Consider the following 21,086-nt stretch of genomic DNA (forward strand, 5'->3'; position numbering starts at 1 on the left):
AGATTGAAGAGCTCATTAGCAAATAGTTGCTCCAGTGTAAGTATTGACTTTGATCTAATCACCCCTTAACTGTCTTTTTATAAAGCTGAGTAAACAGGGCTCCTCATGCCTATCACTGAAGGGTGTGTTTTCTCATCCTTCGGTTATTCTTGTGTTTCTTCTCTGCACTGTCTCCAATTTACTAACATCCTTCTTGGGTGTGCACCAGAAGGGGACTCACTATTTCAGCGTACCATGTGGTTGTAGCTATGATGGGCCCAGGATATTGAAAAGATGCCACCTTATCTGACAGTATTCCAGGAGCAGTCACACCTGCGCTGTACACAGGTGAAATAATCTCTCTACGCCCACTCATGATTCCCTTATTTATGCAACCAAGGATTCCCGTAGCACTTTTGTCCACAGCATCATACTGCTTATTTTCGTCTGATTATCTAAAATGACTCCCAATTTTTGGGAACCATTGCTTCCCAGGAAAGATTCCCCCTCCTGTAAGTATGGGCTACATTTTCTTTTTTTTGATGCATACACTGCTATTGACCCTATTAAAATCCATATTGTTTGCTGGTATTCACTTTACCAACCAAACCAGAACAAAGGGGGCATGTGTCCCAGGGCCCAGCCTTCAAAGAGGACTGGAGCTCTGGGTGCCATCAGCGCTGTTACTTTGGCAGTGGTGATGGCCAGAGCTCTGGGCCCCTTTGAAATTCCAGCAGCTCTGTTCCACCGCTCTGCGCACCCATGTGGAGGGTGGTGGAGGGCAGCTTTGTGGTCTGAGCAGCTCTAAGGGCTGACTATCCTGACCGCCCCTTCTGCCGTAGGCCCCGCCCCTTCCACCACAGGCCCCACCCTTCTATCATAGGCCCCACCCTTTCCAGGGCATGGACCCAGGCCACCCTCCCACCTTGCCTTGGTGCCCACAGTGGCTGTTGGCCCCGCTGCTGCGGTTTGAACATCTTGCCTCTTGTTCTGCTCTCTGTGTGGCAAGAGAGAATAACTTTTCTCCATCTTTTCAATGGAAGCTTTTCCCCTCCCATGCTCCTGTTCAATCTCCCCTTTTCCAGACTAAACGTATTCAGTTCCTTCATGCTTTGCTCATCTGACTTGCATTCCATATTTCTCTGCTCATTTTTGTGGCTTGTCTCTGGATCCTTTCCAGTTCCTCCACAGCCTTTCTATACAGCCATGCCCTGAAGTGTACAGAGGACTGCCACCTAACCAGTGCTGAACAGGGCTGTACTATCACCTCCCAAGATTCACCTGCTCTGCCTCTGTTAATGCAAATTAAAATGGCCTTTTTCCAGCAGCATCATATTACTGAGTCATGTTGCTGTTGGGAACCACCATCTCTCCCAGAATCTTCCTAAGAGAGCTGCTGCCAAGCTGGTATTGCCTACGCTGTATTTGCGCATTTGTTTTTTCTCCCCTATGGGTAGCACTGTACACTTGTCTTTGTTGAATTTCGTCTTGTTGTCCTCCTGCCACTCAGTCCTCCAACTCATCAAGATCCCGCTGAATTTCAGCTCTCTCCTCCAAAGTGTTAGCAACCTCCCCAGCTCTGTGTCATCTGCAAATAAAGATGTAAAACAATACTGAGCTCCAAACAGATCCCTATGGAATCTCACTTGAGGCCTGCCTCCAATCTGATATCATTCCATTGAGAGTCACTCTTTGTGGTTGTTTAGCCAGTTATGTATCCGCTGAATGACGGTTCTACCAAGCTCACATTTTGCCAGACTACTTATCAGCATGTCATGTGGGACCAGGTCAAAAACCTTGCTGAAGTCCAGGGGAGCTGTTTCAAGGGGGGTGTGGTTCCTGGGGCAGCCCCCTGCCCCCAGTGCCCTAGGCACAGGTTTGAGGGCTACCCCTCCTGCCACAGGCCCCACCCCTTCCTCAAGCTCCACCCCTGCTTTGCCCCCCCCACAGTCCCCTTGCCCCCTCCCCCAAGCAACGTGGCTCAGAAGATGATGGGAGCCTGCTGCAGCAGTAGCAGGGGTCACCTACCCCCGCATTCACCAGGCAGGGGGCAGGACGTACAGCAGCTCACCAATCTGCTCAGCCCCAGTGCTCTCTCAGCCCCTTGCCCTCACTTCTCTGAGGTGATGGGAAGTGGAGTGCCCTGGGGCTGGGAGCGCTGTTTCCTCACCCTATGGAGAAGCTGCACATAGCAAGCTGGGAGGGCGATGCAGTGTGGTGGAATAGCACAGGCTACCAGGCCACTGTGGCTCCCATCAGTCGCATGGTGAGTGAAGTGGGGGAAGCCAACCCTGCTGCTGACAGGTCAGACCCTGTAATCCCCAGATTCGCCCGTCCATAAGACATCTGGGGCAGCCAGCGTGGGGCCCCCAAAAGCATGGGTGGGATTGGGGCAGCTGCCCTGATTCATCTTAGGGACAGGATGGCTCATATGATGTCCATCTCATTCCCCCTTCTCCAACAAATCCATTATCCTGCTAAAGACAGAATTCAAGGTGGTTTGCCATGTTCTGTTCTCCAATCATCTGCGATCTCTCCCATTAGCCATGAGTTTGCAAAGGTTTCAGTGGTTCTGAGGGTCCTTTGGCAAATTCCTTCAGGGAATAGCACTCCAGGAAGGTAAATTAGCAGCCGGCCTCACTGACTTGAATTCATTCAGGTGGGCCAGAAGATCTCTGACATCTTTATTTATCCCAATATGCACAGCTTCCACTTTATTATCCATGGTCATTTTGATACTTACCTGGTCACGTTTGGTTTTTAGAGAAGGCTGAAGCAACGTAGATATTGAGCAGCTCTGCTTTCCTATTACTTTCTGTAACTAGCTCACCTTTTCCTCTGAGCCACTCACCCACAGGGCATGTCTGCACAGCCCTGGAGCATACCACTGCCACAAGCAGCACTATGCTAATGAGGTTCCTAGAAATTGCAAATGGTTTTCCATTTGCATACTCGCATGGCTAATGATGAGGAAGAAGGGTGCTTTCGAAAGCAGGGTTTCCTTTTGAATGAGCCCTGTCTATACTTTTTTTTTTTCCTGAAAACAACACTTCTGGAACAGTGAGGGCCTGCCATTATGCAAATGAGGTGTGTGACATGTAAATCAGCACCTCATTTGCATTTCCAATAGGCTGTATTTGCATTCCCCTTCAAAAAAGGGGAATGTGCTGTAGATGCAGCCTAAGGGTATGTTTACACTACAGAGTTATTCCAGAATAGTTTATTCCAGAGTTGTTATTCCAAAAGAAGCTATTCCAGAATAACACGTCCACACTACAGGGAAGCCCCAAAATAAGCAAAACTTATTCCAAAATAGCGTGTTCACGCACAATAGAGAATTGCTTCCAGGAACTCTAATCCGAAATACTACGTCTACACAGCAGCATTATTTTGGAATAAGCTATTCTGGAATAGTTTATTTTGATATAACCCCTATTCCTGGTCTATACAGCCCTTATTCTGAAACATCTGTTTCCACACATTTGGAATAGAGGCTTTTCCTTGTAGAATGAGGTTTACAGAATTCAGTGGGGAGGTGGAAGTGGGTGTGTTTTTGAAGCAGCAGTGGTGATTTCTATAACATGAGCCACTGAGCCAATCACCCCCACCTCCAACTGTTGCTCCAGCCGGACATCTGCCACAGCCAACAAGCTTCACTGAGCATGAGACCAGTATTTACAAGGAGGAGGGAGAAAACTTGTTCTCCTTGGCCTTTGAGGATAGGACAAGGAGCAATGGGTTTAAACTGCAGCAAGTGGGGTTTAGGTCAAACATTAGGAAGAAATTCCTAACTGTCAGGGTGGTTAAATACTGGAATAAGTTACCTAGGGAAGCTGTGGAATCTCCGTTACTGGAGATATTTAAGAGCAGGTGAGACAGACACCTGTCGGGGATGGTCTAGATGGTGTTTGGTCCTGCCAAGAGGGCAGGGAACTGGACTTGATGACCTCTTGACGTCCAGTTCTATGATTCTATGTGCATGTGCCCACTGAGGGAGGAGAGCTCTCCCAGTGACACAGCTGACGCTCCTCCAATGAGCAGTGCTAGCTATGACGGCTGGAAAGTGTCTCCCACTGACATAGTGCTCTCTGCCCTAGTGCTTACATACGTTGCCACACACACACAGTCACTGTCACATATGCACCTCAGCAGCCACTCCATCTGTGTCACAATGGCTGCCTCTCACACACAGTGTTTTTCTTTCACACTCACACACTCCCTTTGTCTCTCTTGCTGTAGTCCTGAGCCCCTCCCCTTCTGCCCAAGGCACCGCCCCTTCCAGGAGGGCCCACAGCCCGCCTGCAAACCAGTACCAAAATTCGTGGAGTGTCTCCTCTGAGAAAATTATAGTCCACCCCAGTGTATATAGACCAGATGGATAAAGCACAGAGGTGAGGTGACTGTGGCAAGATCACAGAGCAGATCAGTGGCAGAACTCAGGGATCCCAGGTCTGTGCCTTACTTGATGCCTTGTGCCCTTCCCTGCAATGTTTATAGCTAAGAAGCATGCATATGGACAGATGCACACACATACCTTGCAGTCTCTTTCATATGACAGACTTTTCATCCACCATGAGCAGTGCATTTGTTTGGCAAAAATGCGCATATTAAAATTTACTGGCTTGAATAGGAACGCAAGTATGAACAAATGCGACTGGAGTAAAATAAATTAAATTACACACGACAGTTCCTCAGGAGCATCTGCTATCAGAGAATATGTATTGCTGTAATGATGAATGCAGGTATAAATATAGGTAACATAGTCATATAGAAGCAAGGAGATGAAAATGACTTAATCCATTGATCACCCAATGTGTCTCCTTGCCAGTGCAGGGTTGTTCCCTGGTCTACATTTCCTAGTCCAGTTTAGTTTGAAAATCTCCACTCTCAAGGCATCCACAGCCTAATACATCTCCATGTTTTCCCACATGCTTTGTTGCAGCTGAGACGAGTTCCAAATATTTAGCATCTTAGCCTTTCTTTATACCCCAATCCATCCAGCTGTCAGATTATTTTTATTCCTTGTTCTGACCTGTCACCACTTAGTTAAGTAATAGACAAAGTGCAGCATTGTGTTTCAATCAATGGTGTTCTGTATGGAACACATCTTACATAAAACTAGAGCAAGGCCAGGAATTTTTCAAAGAATTTATTTTTTGTCAGCAAATGTTGATTTACTGCAAGCAAAACTGATCAGAGGAAAATCTCCTGATTTTGAATAAATGTTGAAAAACCTCTCAAAGTTGTCAGATATCCCATTGGTGTATTTTTAAATGAAATGTTTTGGGTTTTAGTTAGAAATGATGTTTTGCCTTCATATTTTAATTTACGTAAAAAAGGATTGAAAAACCAAAAAATCAAGATTGAAACAGAGCATTCTGAAATGATCAGAATGGAATATTTTGATTTATCTGATCAGAAATATTTTTGGGGCTATCAGTTCATGAAACATTCAAGATTTTCACTTTCCATCTCCATTTGGGAATAGGGAATATTTTGAAATCTCAAGAATTCAGACATGATGGGAAATGTGTTTCCTACCTAGCACTACACACAAACCTAAAACCCAAGGAAGCAAACAAAAGTCTAGCAGGAGAATATGCCTTCTACCCCTACACTGAGAAACACCCATTTCACAAGCAGACTACCTCCCAAACAACACACCACACCCTTAACTCTGCCCCAGTAAGGATGGCCTTGGTAGTGGCTCACAGCACTGTTTTTCCCAAACTCTATCCACCCCACCTTCCCCACAAAGAAATCAGATTTTTCCTCCTCTCCCCACCCTTTCACCAGGCCTTCTACCCAATTCTGCAATAATGGGCTCACTCTGGTTTGGGGCAGGCAGTTTCTAATAACACAAGTGCTCAAATGCCACAGACTCTGCCAGAATCAGCTGTTTTACTTCAAAGGCATGCAGGATCTTTTGCAGGGGGGATAAGGCAAAATGCCACATTTACTGGTAATGCAGATATCAATCTCTGCTTCGTCAGAATCATATGATAATTTCTCTCTCTCTCTCACACACACACACACACACACACACACACACACCCCCATCTTGTTGTTATCACCTAACTGCTCCCCCTGGCCTCACTTATCAGGTGAGTTAGATGGGGCAGGGGTGGAGCCGGGCTTCTGCTGATCCAGATCAGTGCTCCGATACTGACAAGATGAGACCCGGGCTTCCCCTGCACGACACCTTAGATTTATAGTGGCCTCTCTGTCATGCAAATCTTCACCATTTACTAGGGTGACCATCCATCCGTATTGAGTGGGACAGTCCTGTATTTCGGGTGCCAAAAAGACATCCCTACTTATTTTTAACAAGGGGCTAATTGTCTCCTATTTGGCCCCCCGGCAAGCTGACCTTTTCCCTCACCAGCTGTGCAGGTGCAGCTGCTGGCTGGAGAGCATGTGCTGTACGTGAGTACGTGCTCTCCAGCCAGAGGAAGAGGCAGCCTGCAGGGGGTTCTAAAAAGGCTGGAGCTCTTCCCTGGCTCCCCCAGGCTCGGGGAAGCCGCTGGTGGCTGCCGCCTCCCTGAGGCTCGGGGAAGGCAGGAGGCGCATGGGTGCTGCTGCTGCCTCCTTCTCAGCTCCATGAGGCGCGGGGAGAAGGGAGTCCAGCTGTACAGCTGCCACCCAGTTCCCTGGCTCCCAGCACCTCGGAGGAGCTGGGAGAATAACAGGTATCACTGCTGCTTCCTTCCTGGTTCCCCGAGGTGTGGGGCAGCTGGGGGGCGCGGGTAAGCCACGGAGGCAGCCCTTGGCAGCTGCACCTGGGGAGGCTGCCCCCCCATATATCCCTGTCCCGTATTTGGACACATTATTCTGGAATAACAACTCTGGAAGGAACTATTGAAGAATAACTTTGTTTTGTAGACGTACCCTGAGCTTTCCCCCAGCCCTATTTCAGATTCTTTTTCTCCAGTCAACTCTCATTTCATTATTTCGTGTCTCGGTATCTAATTTCCCCAGTTTCTTTTGTGTTACACCTCTTCACAAGTCCTCGCCGTGTCGTATTATTTGCACATTTTCTTTTTTCGATCGTGAACGTAGAGCAGATTAGCTCTGCCATTCCCCACAGGACACGTCCAATCAATTGTTTGCTGGTTAGCTTAGTCCTTTGTTGACTGGCTTGTAGGCTGTTTTCAGGCCGCATGAGACTGAATCATCTGGATCATCTGAATGATTTTTTCTTCAAGTACAATTTTGCGAGAGACAGCCACAAATGTTTTCCTAATTGTGTCAATACCAATAGATGCCTATTCATAAAGCAACACACTGCGCTGTAACTACCAAGGGTATTTCCATATTGCCTGCTTTTCTCCAGGGATGAAGCACGTCTGCTGAAGCAGAATGAGGTGGGGTTGAGCTGGGGCTCAGATGGAATTTGGGAAATGGTGCACTAATTAATTAATTGGCTGAAAGCCCCTGCATTGTACGGGCCTGTTAGTACACGTAATCGACTGTGGTGCATGCGAAAAGAGATTTTGCAAATTGGTAAAAATAAACTATTCTTTCAAATTACATTAGCCTCTTTGGAACGACTCTCATCTCACTTGTATTGGTGCAAATCAGGAGTAACTTCACTGTAAGTTATGCTGGCAGAAGAGAAGTAGGAGCAAGGTAGACCCTTCTTCACATTATTGGTCGTTGACAGTGAAGCCATGGAGAAGAGCTAGAGGCACCCAGTGATCCAAACAAAGGAAGTGCTTTGATTTTACATATAAAGAACACACCTACAGTGGAAGCAATTGAAATGCCTACAGTTGCATGGGAAATTTGTGGCAACACTAGCTAAACTACAAGGGTCAGAGCACAACCTTCATCACACACTTCGTTGTTGTGGAACGTCTCCCTAATGACGACAATTCATCCACTTTCCTTGGGACCCTGGTTTCTCTGACCTATTGATTTTACCCTTCTGCTATTGCTTTTTTCATACTGTTGCTGCAATGACCTTCAGTGTGGTGCTAGACAAACCATGCAAGGTTTGGGTTGCAAGAGGCCTGCAAATAGAAACTTCTACTTTGAGTTGAAGGGGAGGCAGAGAACAAACCCTTGGTGCAGGACCCCGAAAAGACTCCCCTCCTTTATAGTCCATGCCTACCTACAAGCCCCCATGGAAGGAAGCTTCACTGGCTTGCCAGAACTTCAGTCCAGTTCATCAAACTGTAGCAAGTTGGGTGAAGAACAAGGCCAGCGTTGGGTGTTTGTCAAGGACTTCACATTTTTGGGCGCCCCGAGAGCCTCCTGTCTGCTCATGTCCACGTGCTGCTGTGACCAGTTCCCCTAAGTCCTGAAAGGTGAACTGGAGGGGCCCAGCGTTCCCCAGGAACAGGTACTTTGAGCCTGTTCCTATCCTGGAGAAACAACAGCTTACTTGGGCCCCTGTGCAGGGTGTGGGGGGGTGCATGGCTCTGCACCCCAGAAGGGGCAGGGCTGAGGTCAGTCAGCCTTCTGCACTGCCTGGAGCATGGGACGCCCCTTCCTCCCCCAGCCTTTAGCACTGCCTGGAGAGCGCAGCATGGCACTCTAGCTGCATTTTAAAGGGCCAGAGGCTCCGGCCGCCGCAACTGCTTCTGCACCAGCGGAGGCAGCCAGAGCTGCAGGACCCTTTGAGAGCTGGGCCCCAGAGCAACTGCCCCCTTCTCCGTCCCCTCTCAATGGGTCTGTTCTCAGCTGACACAACTTCCCAGGTTCTCCTAAAGGCAAGCGCCCAATCACATCCAGCTGTCACACGGCCTCCCTGCCAACAGTACGCCATGTAGCTTAGCCAGCACACCTTGCTTTTCAGACTTCTGACTGGGGTTAGCAAATGCACCAGATGCTCAATTAAGCAAGACTAAGGTCCACTGTGTAACGAAATGTTTACTTGCTGCGCATTGCCGCTAGCTGCGTGTCAGCACCGCGCAGAGCCCCAGCGCAGTTGCCGATGAATAAAGAAAATAAGGATGGAATGCAACCTGTGTGGGAATCAGTGTCTCATTTGGTAACTGTTTCCCTAACTGGCCACCTCCTGAGGTGTGGGGAGTCAATAGATCATGACACAGTGCAAATATGTTTGCACAGCTTTGCTCGTGGTGCTAAAGGCTGAACCACTGAGGCCTTGTCTGCAGCTAAATAAAACATATATATATATATATATATATATGTGTGTGTGTGTGTGTCTATATGTATGAAGATATGTACCTCAGAACTGGAAGGGACCTTGGGAGTCCAGTTCCTTTGCCTTTTGGCAGGACCAAGCACCATCCCTTTATAAAGAAATAAATAAAAAACCTATTTGTGGCCCCCTGAAGGATTGAACTCAGAGCCCCAATGCTCAAACCCCTGAGCTACCCCTTCCCCTGAAGCTATTTACCCCAGATCCCTAAATGGCCCCTCAGGGATTGAACTCTCAACCCTGGGTTTAGCAGGCCAATGCTCAAACCACAGACCTAAAAATTAGACTAACTTAGTTACATTGTTCAGGGCCCTGAAAAATGTCATGTCCTCTGCGATAGAGTTAGATTGATCTAACCCCCACCGCAGACACAACCAGCTAAAGGCAAAACCCTGTGACTTCAGCTCTCAAGCGCAGCATCCACCAAAGTGGATTCTCAAAAAAAAATTCAAACTCTAGTACCCAGTTTTATCTTTGAACAGTGACAACAACTGCCCTGTACCCCCACAACAACTTCAAGCCGATTGGTTGCTTCAATGTTGGAAAACCCCTAGGAAACTGAACCCAGCCCTTCTGGCAGGCGCCTGACAGTAATAGAAGGGTTACACATGTAAAGCAAGGGCATGGGAGGCATTCTGTGTACTCACTGCACGCTACATTGACTGTGAGAGCTGTGCACTCCCTCCTCATCCAATCCAAGAGCTGAATATGGTGCACTCTCCAGAATCTAGGTATGCAAGCCCAAGCAGCAAAACTACCTTATCTCAGGAGACTCTCTTGTTTATGCCAATCCTGCAGCACATGGAGACGAAGGAGGGCCACTCGCTAGCCCAGAGTCATAGAAAACTAGAAGTGGAATGGACCTCAGTCATTGAGTCCAGTCCCCATCCTTCACGGAAGGACCAACCACCGCCTAGATCAGTGCTTCCCAAATGTTTTCATCTCTCGGCACCAGTAAGATCCCAAGCTTCTCGTGGCACACGCGAATTAAAAAACGAGTCAGCATAAAAGATTGCCGGAAATAACTCTTATTTCAAAAGGAAACATACATATATTGCAATGTGAAGGAAAACGAGATTTGACTTCATGTTTTCTATTAGACTTTTGATGTGAAATGCGAGCCTGTTTTAATGAACACAGCTGTTTAAGATTTGGTTCATTTGCACTCTGCAGTGTCGTTTCCCCCAGAGTTTGCTTTTCCCACTCAAATACTGCAGAGTGCTTTCAGGCCCGGCCTTGGACAAGGTGTAGCACATGCCAACGGCAGCCCGCCTACAGGCAGCTTGGTTGAACAGGGACAGTACTGTGATTTGCTGCTGGCCTGCACTAGTTGAGCTGCACTGGCTGATGAACTGGGTGGGGTGAACATAGGGTCCACCCATTCCTTACACTCTCCTCCCCCTGGGGAAGTGGGGAGTGTGCCGTCCTCATTTGCACCTGGTCTTCCACACACTGTCCTAGGCAGGCAAATTGTCCACAATATCCAAATTGCCAACACTTGTGATTTTGAAGCATATTTATAGTTTTTCTTAAAGCATCAGCTCCTGGAGTTACATGATTCTCTGCTTTCATTTTGAAAAAAAAGCTATCAAGGTCTCCCAATTTCAGAGAAAAGCTGGAAGGCATGACCCTTAAAGGCAGCTCCACCAGAAGAAAAAGGAAAAGAACACCGACATGTAACATTTAAAAAATATATATAATTATTTTAAAAACAGAATAATGAATTTTGAATACTTATGGTTGTCAATGCTGCAGTCAAGTCCTAACTAATTAATCATGGAATCCCAGGGCTGAAAGAGACCTCAGGAGGTCATCAGGTCCAGACTCCTGCCCCAAAGCAGGACCAACCCTAACTAAATCATCGTAGTCAGGACTTTGTCAAGACTGGACTTATAAACTTCTAGAGATGGAAATTCCACCACTCTTCTGGGTAACGTGTTCCAGTGCTTCACCACCCTCCTACTAAAATAGTTTTTTCCTAATACCTAACCTAGACCATCCCCACTGCTACTTGAGACCATTGCTCCTTGTTCTGCCATCTGTCACAACTGAGAACAGCCCCTCTTCATCCTCTTTAGAAGCCCCCTTTCAGGTAGTTGAAGGCTGCTATTAAATCACCTCTCACTCTTTTCCTCTGCAAACTAAATAAGCCCAGATCCCCCAGCTTATTCTTGTAAGTCATTTGCTGTTCCAGACCCCTAATCGTTTTGGTTGCCCCTCCACGGGACCCTCTCCAATTCACCCACATACTTTCTATACTGGGGGGGCCCAGAACTTCCTCCAGATGGAGCCTCACCAGTGCCAGATAAAGGAGAATAATAACTTCCTGAGGGGCGCGTCTACATGAGGAACTAACTTTGAAGTTAACTTCCAAGTTAGGGGCTACTTCGAAGTAGCCTGCAGAGCATCTACACACATTTTCCCTTACTCCGAAGTTAACTTAGAAGTAAGGGAGCCCAATTTCGAAGTCCTCACACCACTCCTGGGAATAGAGTAGTGTCCTACTTCGAAGTTTAACTTTGAAGTAGGGTGTGTATAGATGCTCAACTTTGAAGTCTGTTATTTCTAAGTAAGCAACTTCGAAGTTATTTTTGTAATGCTCCTCCTAATGCACCCCAAAATGCCATCAGCCTTCTTGGCTACAAGGGCACACTGCCGACTCATATTCATCCTCTCATACACTGTAATCCCCAGGTCCTTTTCTGCTGCACTGCTACTTAGTCAGTCCCCAGCCTTGAACAATGCTTGGGATTTTTCCATCCCAAGTGAAGGACTCTGTACTTTTTCTTGTTGAATCTCATCAGATTTCTTCTGGCCCAGTCCTCCAATTTGCCTAGGTCACTCTGGACCCTATCGCTACCCTCCAACATATCAATCTGTCCCCTGAGCTTAGTGTCATCTGCAAATTTGATGAGGGTTCAATCTGTCCCCTCATCCAGGTCATTAATACAAATGTTGAACAATGTAGCACCAGTCCTTGGGGCACTCCACTTGAGACAGACCACCAACCAGATATCGAGCCATTGATAACTACCCATTAGGTCCGACCATCAAGCCAGCTTTCTATCCACTTTACAGTCCACTTATCCAGTCTGGGTACAGGCCCTGATTTTGATCTCATTTCATCCTATTCTTTCATCTGACTGACTATGTGAATTTACTGGATTGACTGCAGTGTGTCTGTGAACAGAATTAGGCCCATTGACTCCACATTAAACCATGCCTGCTAAAGTCCTTGCCCTCTCACGCTTTGAATATAATCATTCTGACAAATCCAATCCACTCTTTCTAGTGAGCATGATTAGTCTTCTTATTAAATAGGATTATGTTAATAAATCGCTTCTGTCTTTGCCGTGTTCGAGCAAACAGCCAAACAAAGGGCAGCCTCGGTTTGGCAAGAGGACTCAGGCTAAGCGGATGGCAAATTTTAGACACTAATTGAAATTTTAAACGAATAACATGAAGCACAATTTGTCTTTAATGGCCCAAGGAGAGGTTTTCCAAGGAGGAGAGTTACTGCTACAGCGTCAAAGCTTCTGTTCCTTGTTGAGCTGCAGGAACTAGCTAGGATCACTGACCTGTGTTACCCTGGCTGTGATATTACAGCCTTTCATGTGAAGTCACTGTATCAGCTCTGTTGTGATTACCATATTCATAGTGCTTTTGTATGCATGGCCCCAGAGTATTCTTTCTCTCAGTATAGACCCAATGTCTCAGCTTCTTCAGAGAGGTTATTAATAACTGAAGGCTTCATTAGTAACACAACTATAGAACTTAGAAGCCCCAACCAAACTTGAGGCTTCATTGTTCTAGGGGTGGTAGAAATATGTCGGCTTGATTTATACAACAAAGTTAGGCTGGCTAATTATGTTGCTGGGACAATGAAAAATTTGACACCTTGAATGTTGTGGTTAAGCCAACTTAAGCTTCAGTGTAGATCTCACTAGTTGAATTCTTCTGTCAACATAGCTACTTCCTCTCTGAGTTGGATTTACTAGAAACCCCTCCACGGCTGCAGAAAAGCAGCTACACTACTACACTAGAGAGTCAGCATGGCAGATATGCTAGGACAACATTTCTGGTGTAGCTATACCCATTGGAAGAAGCACTACCGTCCCTGAGTGAAGTAGACAAGGCAGGGCGAAGCATGCCAGACAGGAAGCTTCATTATCCTTATTTGACAAATCAGAAAATGGGAACCAGAGCAACGAAGCAATTTGTCCAAGGTCACATAGAAAATCAGTGATAGAGCCAGGTATAGAATGTACATCTTTTTCCTCTCAAAGGTTTGAGTTACAGGTTGAAGCTCCCTAATCCAGAACTCTCTCATCCAGCAATATCCGTAATCCGGCATGGTTTTAGTTAGCTGCATGGCCACTTGTCATCCATGTGGCCAAGTTTCCTGTGGTCCCATCAAGTTTGTTTACAGCCACCAGTCCTGGTTCTCAGTGTTCTGTGCTCTTATTTAGCTGTAATTTACCTGTAAAGTGGGAATAAAGATACTGAAGGGATATTATGAAGGTGGGATGGAACATGCAGGGCTATTATTCCTCATTTCTGCCATCTGTTTGCCACCAAACATGGATGGACTTTCAGTCAAAGTGGTCCTCTTTCTTGATTATGGAATTGTTGGTATTGGCCAATCTAACATATTCTTGTTAAAGATGTTTCATTTTCACTAGCATTTTTCTGTCAGCATTTTATTTCCCAGGCAATTTGTCTCTTGATTTTCCTCAGCTTTGGGAAAATAGCTCTTCTGTGCACCAAGTATATACATATTAGTGTTTGGGACTGTCATCTCTTTCCCCATACGGAATATAATCAGGCCACGATCAGTGATCCCTACCTAACTACCAGCTTCCACTCCTCTGATTAATTTGTCTTTAAATGTCATAATGAGATCCAAAGGAGAATAAACCTCATGCTCGGTTCAATGCCTTTTGTGTTAGAAAGCCATCAGCTATAACTTTTAGAAACTTGTTAGCCGATGGTCAGGTGAGATACCACCTATGCCCTTATTTTCATCCGAGTCTTTAATTGCTAGGACAGACAGTCCCTTCACAGCGGGCAGCCTGGGCAGGCTGATGGATGCCCCAAGATCCTAATACCCGAGTCTTTAACTGCTAGGACAGGAAAAGTCCCTTCACAGTGGGCAGCCAGGACAGGCTGACGGGTACCCCAACAGTTGCACTGAGAGCTTCCCACACCCGAGTCTTTAGCTGCTAGGACGAGAAAGTCCCTTTGCAGTGGGCAGCCAGGGTGGCTGATGGGTGCCCCAGAAAGTCTGTCCCGTGGAGGCGGCAAGACTCAGTGCTCAGCTCTCAGCACGCTCTCACCAATGACCAGGCTAATGCAGCTGAAAAGCAGCTGGGTTCTTTGTTTTGTGTTCTTGCACAGTAACAGGGAGAGTCAGGTTACAACTTAAACAGTTACTTATTTATTGACTAAGGAGACTTAACTCTTATGGTTACAAGATTACAAGATATATATATACTTTGTTGCAAGCTTACAAGATTTATACTTGATTACAAACAGCTAGCATATACCAAAAGTACTTTAATTCACAGATCTATTGTTAAATGCGTGCAAAAGCAAAAGTAAAAACACTTAGCAGGTCTTATTCTCACCCCTGCGTTACCCAACATGGCATGGCCAGCGTCTCTCTCACTCAATCCCTCGGGAAGCAGTCTACAAGGAGGGCGTCCCCTGGGACCTCGGGAGGCAAAGACCCTCCTAACTGGCAGGTAGAGGTAATTGGAGCTCAATTACGCGGTTTGCCGGGCCCTTCTTTATGTCCATTGGGTCGTGTACACTCTTCCTTATCTAAAAGGTGCCAATTGAATTAAATAGTCTCGTGACGTTGGTTCTCACAGGGAGTTCAAGAGCTTAGTTCGCACCTGTGAGGTGGAGATAATTTAGGACATTCTTTCTGAATGGGCAGGAGATTCCTCTGTCTGGAACCAAGTGTGGGCGTATCAATCACCGGTACCGGCCAAGGGCAGCCCGAGGCCCTGCCTGTCTGTTAGTTTGTTTGTCCTTTGTTGTCTGGTTTCGGTCCATTCAGGGTCAGTCTGGCTTTTGCTCTGGAGCATCAAAGACTTATGCTTGGAGATAAGCACATCTACGCTCTCGGGCATTCCAAGATGGGGCTGTTTCTTTTAACCCTTTTCGTGCTTTGAAGCACCTAAGGGAGGCAAGATGGAGTAGAGCAAGAGTGAGGGGGCTCTGTCTGGCTACAAAACTGTAATGATGTCTTACTACTGCCTGCATGAGATGGCCAGCATATGTCTCCCAGTAAAGCCCTACCCCAGCCAATCAACTGCATCATCCTTCTTTCCTCACATTACAGTACAAGGCAGATGCTTCAGGGAGTAACTTGTCCTATTTTTTTTTAGTTAAAGCATTAAATGAAGAGTGAAAAATGCAAAGCTCATTGTGATATGGTTTCACCAGATGCAAATGAAATAGGATTCCATCCCTGTAATCTCATCTTCATTGTAGATCCACTCTCTCATCAGTGTAGGTTCTACCAGGATGTAACAGGGCGGCCAGCAGACCCTGCTAGGATGTGGGAAAAGGCAGTTCAGGCTGGCAGCCTAGTCTAGGGAAGCAGCTAGTGCTGCAACACAGATGAGAGTAATTGCAATCAACTAACGAGAGCCAGATGATCTGACTGCCGGCAGGCTTAAAAGCAGCCCAACCAAGCAGGGACAGGGAGAGAGTGAGAAAGGAGGTGGAGGTGTTTGGAGTCCAGTTGTGAAGGAGATGCAAAACAGAGATGTCCAGGGAGTGCCTGTAAGGGCGGCTGGGGAGGCAAGAGTGGCTGTGCTCCCCTGTCCCGGAAAGACTGACAGCTCTGGATGTTAATAAGGGGAGGGAAAGAAACTGGCCAACCAGCCACAGCAGCGGAGGTAGCCACAGCTTAAACCCTGCAGCTAGGGATAGTGGTGTGGGACCTGAACCAGAGAAGGAAACATCTTGCCACACAGGAGCAGTGACTCGGTAGGTGCTTTTGCAATGTACTTAAATAAATAAATAAATAACAATATACATGGCAGCCACACCAAGAGGCCCCAGACAAATCAGAATTGGAGCTGGTTGGGAATTTTTGATCAGAATAAATTTCTGATCATGGAATCATAGGTTAGGATTAGAAGACACTTTAGGAGGTCATTTAGTCCAATCCCTTTCCCCTGCCTGAGGCAGGACCAAACCCCAGTAAATCTTGATGGAAAATGTATTTTCTGCAATAAATAAATAAATACATTTTTTCTGTGCAGTAGTGCTGGGCACGATTTTTTTTTTAAATGTCAGTTGACAATGACTCAAAACTGTTTGAGACAAATAGTTTCAGCTATTCCCAAAATGACAGGAAGAAGAAGAAGAAGATGGTAGTGGTGCTGTTCTCTTTCCTATGTCCACACACCATAACCATTAGCCCACTGGCCTGGACACCCAAGCTCGAATCCCTCCTCTGAAGCAGACCCAAAAGGGACTTTTTTCAAGTCACCCAAAATCTTCATATTTAGTTTGACCAAAACCCATTTTTTCCCTCAACTGTGTTTTGTTTTGTGTTTTGTTTTGTTTTGTTTTTTTGGAACTGCCACTGATCTCCAAAAAAAAACCACTCTGATGAGCTCTGGTCAAGACCTGTTATGGTTGGTCCAGGCACCGGTGCCGACAGTCTACAAGACAAAATTTGACACATGGAATGGCTGAGTGGTGGGCAGAGGAGGTATAACAACAGTGTATAGGATGTTTTAGCAGAGGGTAAGTATGTCCAGCTGCATCATGTATGGCCCACAGAGGTGCAGATCATATATTTACTCTTAGTGTAAGCCCTAGTCAGGGCTTTCACAGGATAAAGAGCAGAGAGGGAGAGGCAGGGCCAAGCAGGCAGCTGGAGCTTTGCTCACATCAGGCAAAAGGCCCAAGAGAGAGACAACTTCTGGGAGCAGGAGCCAACTGGGGCAGAGAGAGGCAAATGCTATTTGTGAATCACTGGAAGGAGGACTGTGCAAACCAGTGGCTAAGACAGGACCCTGAAGGCAGTGAAACCTGCGCAGGGTGGTGGCATCTGGTTCTGGATCAGGGATTACAAGGAAGAACCTCAATCAAAATGGGCTTTGTTTGTTTTCCCAGCTCAGGGGTCAGCAGCCTGCAGCTTTGGAGCCTGCCCCTCCAGTGGGCCAGGCTCGGCTCACTCCCACCAGTGGAAGACACCCATGACAGCTTTTCTATCAAATGTGGTCACCTAGCATGGGTGACCACGAATAGGTTAGTCCTGAGAGCTGGTTTGGGGCTGAGAGGGGTTGAGCCTGGAGGTGGGTGGAGGGGTTGAGTTTGGGGCTGAGAGGGGTTAACCCTGGGAATGGGGGGTGATTTTGGGGGCTAAGATAGGTTGAGCCTGGGGATGGAGGGGCATGGAAGGTTGATGCAGACATTTCTCTTTCCTGCTTCAGAGCCTATCACCAGGCACAGCGCTTTCCCTGTCTTCATTTGTTCTCCAATTCAGGGGTAAAAGTAACTTGAACTTTCTAACTGGTACAAATCATTGTGTGTGCACTGCCCTTAAAACAGGGGTTACAAAAATTATAGTTTGACATTATTTATTAAGGACTGTCTCATCTTTACATGCATTGTGGCTCTTGAAGTATTGATTTTGTATCTGAATTTGAAAAAATGGCTCTTCTCGCTATTTTGGTTGTAGACTCCTGGCCCAGCTGATAGGTTCCTGTCCCTGCCCCTGCCCCATACTGGCTGACAGCTCCATTTGTACATAGAATCATAGAATCACAGGGCTGGAAGGGACCTCAAGAGGTCATTGAATCCAGCCTTCTGCTTCAAGCAGGAGCAACCCCAACTAAGTCATCCCAGCCATGACTATATCAAGCTGGGACTTAAAAACCGCGAGGGGTGGTGATTCCACCACCTCTCTAGGTAACGCATTTCAGTGCTTCACCACCCTCCTGGTGAAGTAGTTTTGCCTAATATCCAACGTACTCATCTCCTTCTGTAACTTCAGACTATTACTCCTTGTTCTGCCATCTGTGACCTCTGAGAACAGTTTCTTTCCATCTTCTTCAGAGCACCCCTTCAGGAGGTTGAAGGCTGCTATTAAATCACCACTGTCTTCCCTTCCACAAACTAAACAAGCCCAAATCCCTCAGCGTCTCCTCATAGGTCATGGGCTCCAGCCCCTTAATAATTTTCGTTGCACTCCACTGAACCTGCTTCAGCACATCCACATCCTTTCTATGCTGGGGGTCCCAAAACTGGATGCAATATTCCAGATGTGGCCTCAACACTACTGAATAGAGGATAACAACAACTTCTCTAGATCTGCTCAAAATGCTCATCCATATGCAGTCCAATATGCCATCAGTCTTCTTGGCTACAAAGGCACACTGTTTACTCATATCCAGCCTTTCATCCACCATAATCCCTAGGTCCGTTTCCACTGTACTGCTGGTTAGCGAGCCAGTCCCCAGCCTATAACAATACTTGGGATTCTTCCATCCCAAGTGCAGGACTCTACAGTTCTCCTTGTTGCACCGCATCAGATTTCTTTTAACCCAATCCTCCAATTTATCCAGGTCACTCTGGATCTTATCTCTACCCTCTAATGTAACTACCTCTCCCCCTAGCTTGGTGTCATCTGCAAACTTGCTGAGGGTACAATCCAGTCCCTCATCCAGGTCATTAATAAAGATGTTGAACAACACCTTGCATGATCCTAGCCAACTGATGGCTGCAGTCTCAGTTAGCCATGCTCTAAGGAGAAGCAAGCTTCTGTATGCACTGGAGCACAGAAGATTTTTTCTGGAATGACTGGAAGGAAAATAAAGTGCCTGCTTCATGCTTGTAAGTAAATAGTTTTTACACTCCTAAGGCGCAAGTCTGCACAGCATTGGGAAGTAATAATTGGGTTACTGACCGAGGAGCACTCGTAGGCTTGGGGGAATCAACACCTTCCAGTTTAAGAGAATTCCACTCAGAGTATGATGTTTGCAAGGTAAAAGATTCTAATCAAAGGTAAGACGTGCGAAGCACAGGTCAGCCATAAACTCCTTTATAAGGTGAATTTTCTAGCGAGTGACAGACTCAGAGATGACTATTGCCACCCTATAATTTTTAAGGTAGACCATTAATCAGAACTAACAAACTGCATAGACTTGGCAAACACACCTTTACAAAGTCCGGTTTGCTCTTCCTTGTATAGTTACCTGGGAAGTTCAGGAAGGATGCGAGGAAACTTGCCATATTTTTCTGTCTGAACCAGTTCAACAACCAGTTGAATATAGTTACATGGTAGGCTCTGGTTTAGTTTTGTAAATCACTCAGTGACAAAATGGCACCCAGCGGGTTCTGCCTTTACCTACCGAGTCACTGCACTCACAGCATGTAACGGGAGTTATAGCTCATGTGTGAAAAGTACTATACGCCTGCTTCTAAGGGCCTGGTCTCGCTCCTAGTGAAGTCAATGACACAACTCTTGTTGTCTTCAGTGGGAACAGGACCAGAACGGGAACCCAGAAATGGAGATGGAAGAAATCAGAGCCTCAGAAATGCTGTTGAGAAACATCGGATTATTTTGTTAACCCTCGGAATGTTTCAAATCAAGCTGTAACACAATGAGCAATAATTCCCTGTCATCTTTTTTAGGCAGTCCAGAAGTCTTTTACTTTTATAGGAGGTTCCCAGAGAGCTCCTTAATGTGCAGAGACCCACATCACATGGTATCTGAGCATATATTGGGCCTTCCAGAGCATGCTCAAAATTTGAACTGTTGGACTATTTCCATAGTTCTTTATTTATTTTCAAGTAAGTTCTTGGCCCTTTGTTACTCCTGAAATTCTCACCAACTCCTTGGTGCTCCATGTGTCCCAGAGAAAAGGGTGAGCATGGAAGTACTCCAGGGAGTGCTAACTAGAGCTCTTAGCTCAACCAAATCTCCATCAGCTGCTTCTCTCTACTATTACATTCACATTGGTCCTTTCACTGCTTTTAATCCCCTTGATCTGCATTCTCTCCTTGTTCCCAACACCCACTGTGACTTGTTAGGCAGTGACCTGATTCTACACCTGGTATGCTGTGTACTGTGACTGCCAATCCAAATTTTCCACAGAGGTGCATGCCCCGCAAAAGTTCCTAGTCCTGCCAGGTACGGAGCACCTGAACCCACTGATAAGTACTCAGCAGACCTGGGCACCTTACAGATTCAGGCCCAACAAAGAAACTGCTAAAGGAGGCTACGCTGCACAGAGCCCCATTCTAGCTGGTGACACAGCAGAATGCAATGCAGCAGAAAAGTACCTACGTGCTGGACCATCGGTAAGAAAGCTCCACAGCTCCTTTCTGCTCTGCTGAGTAAAATTCTCTTATTCAGATGTGCTCACTTTCGCTTTATCAGACAGGTGTCTGGTTTGTAAAAGATCATTGAGTTCTGTATTTTCATTGTCAAATTAAATGCCCAGTGGGGAAAAAAATAGTCCTCGTAACAGGAGATGTTATCTGGGGAACCTGAGATAACAGCTGACAGTTGCTCAAGTGAATGCTCTGAATAAAAGTATAATGGCAGGGATCCTCTTCATTCTCTTTGCCTTCTTTTCATTATGCATGGGGGAGAGAATGGAAGGGGGGAAACAACATTTTTGTAATGTTGCATGTATTCAATTGTGATGACTTCACTGTGCCTGGTTAACCGACCAGCTCCTTATCAGTGAGATTACACCTGAGCTTGAAGAAAAGAATGGGCTTAATATAAAATAAGACTTGTGGCAAAGGCCATATTTAGATATCTATCTATAAATTGAACAACTAAATCAGTGCTGCTGTGATCAGGACAGTGGCACCTGTTGTGTGAGGCTGGTGGAGATACGCTAAGTCAATGAGCAAAAACTCTCCCATCAGTGTCTGCAGTCCACCTCAATGATTG

This window comes from Carettochelys insculpta, chromosome 1 (assembly GCF_033958435.1).
Source record: "Carettochelys insculpta isolate YL-2023 chromosome 1, ASM3395843v1, whole genome shotgun sequence".
In the NCBI taxonomy this organism is placed as follows: domain Eukaryota; kingdom Metazoa; phylum Chordata; order Testudines; family Carettochelyidae; genus Carettochelys; species Carettochelys insculpta.